The 987-nt window shown below is 44.3% G+C and overlaps 1 pseudogene; it reads right to left on the minus strand.

The window, feature by feature from the left end:
- Window positions 1-348: 348 nt before the first annotated feature.
- LOC147429201 (uncharacterized) lies at window positions 349-724 on the minus strand (annotated as a pseudogene).
- Between the last annotated feature and the right edge of the window lie 263 nt (window positions 725-987).

A 987-nucleotide genomic window follows, 5' to 3' on the forward strand; every position in this document is an offset into this window, starting at 1 on the left:
ACTTCACTCCACCCATCAATTTTACATGTAGAGAGGATCCAACTTCACTCCCTTGCCTCCATTTGTTGATGAAATGGCCAACTGCCTCCACTCCATCAATTTTACATGTAGAGGTGAGGCAATTTCTCTCCATTGCCTCAATTTTTTTTTTATAACATTATAAGCACGGGCAGATGTAAATTTGAAAGCCAAAAAATTTACAAAGTCCAAGGAGGAATCCCTATATAGGTAGGGAGTACCCAGCTGAGGAAAATGAGAAAACATGGTTAATAGCTCTCGAAAGGCGCAAAGTATTCACACAAGGCTACTACTTTAGGCCCAGTTAAGTGTCCATGTGCAAAGGTGAGGTCAAAGCCGGATAATTTTCATGAGGATGCTATTGGAGGGAAGAGGCTTATAAATGGGATATATTTTAGGGATGGAAACGGTGAGGATTCAGCCATCCCAAACGGCCGTTGCATTGTCAAGGTTAGCGTTCGGCGGCAACAACAGAAGGCTGCGCTCAAAGCCGCGGCCGCTTTTTACAACAAGCGCGTTGCCCTTCTCGGCCTGCACTTGAACGCCATGTATGGGCAGCCCTACACAACTCAATTAAAACGTGTGTAAGCTCACATGAAGAACAAGTCCTCCATAGAGTTGAGAAATTAGGTCTATGAAGAGTATGAGTAGTACCTGAGAGGTTGGAGCTAACAATGTAAGTAGCATTTTTGTCTTGCACATCCATTGGTCAACCACAGGATCTACCAACTCTCTCTCTCTCTCTCTCTCTCCTTCCACAGCACTATGAATTGTGCACTAGATTCCGCCCTCCTTTATATCATTTCCTGCAGTACAATGAGCTCTTGACAAGTGGTCGAATCAGGTCCTCACAAGTGGCACACTACTACTGTTCGTCTTGAGGCGCTATCGCCATCTACCTTGCTCGAAGCGACTTTGATTGATGAAGATTAAAAGATGCCCACATTTTCTTTAGTGCTCAGTTTAACT

Source organism: Adiantum capillus-veneris, chromosome 22 (genome assembly GCF_014529385.1).
Source record: "Adiantum capillus-veneris isolate H3 chromosome 22, ASM1452938v2, whole genome shotgun sequence".
Classification (NCBI taxonomy): Eukaryota; Viridiplantae; Streptophyta; class Polypodiopsida; order Polypodiales; family Pteridaceae; genus Adiantum; species Adiantum capillus-veneris.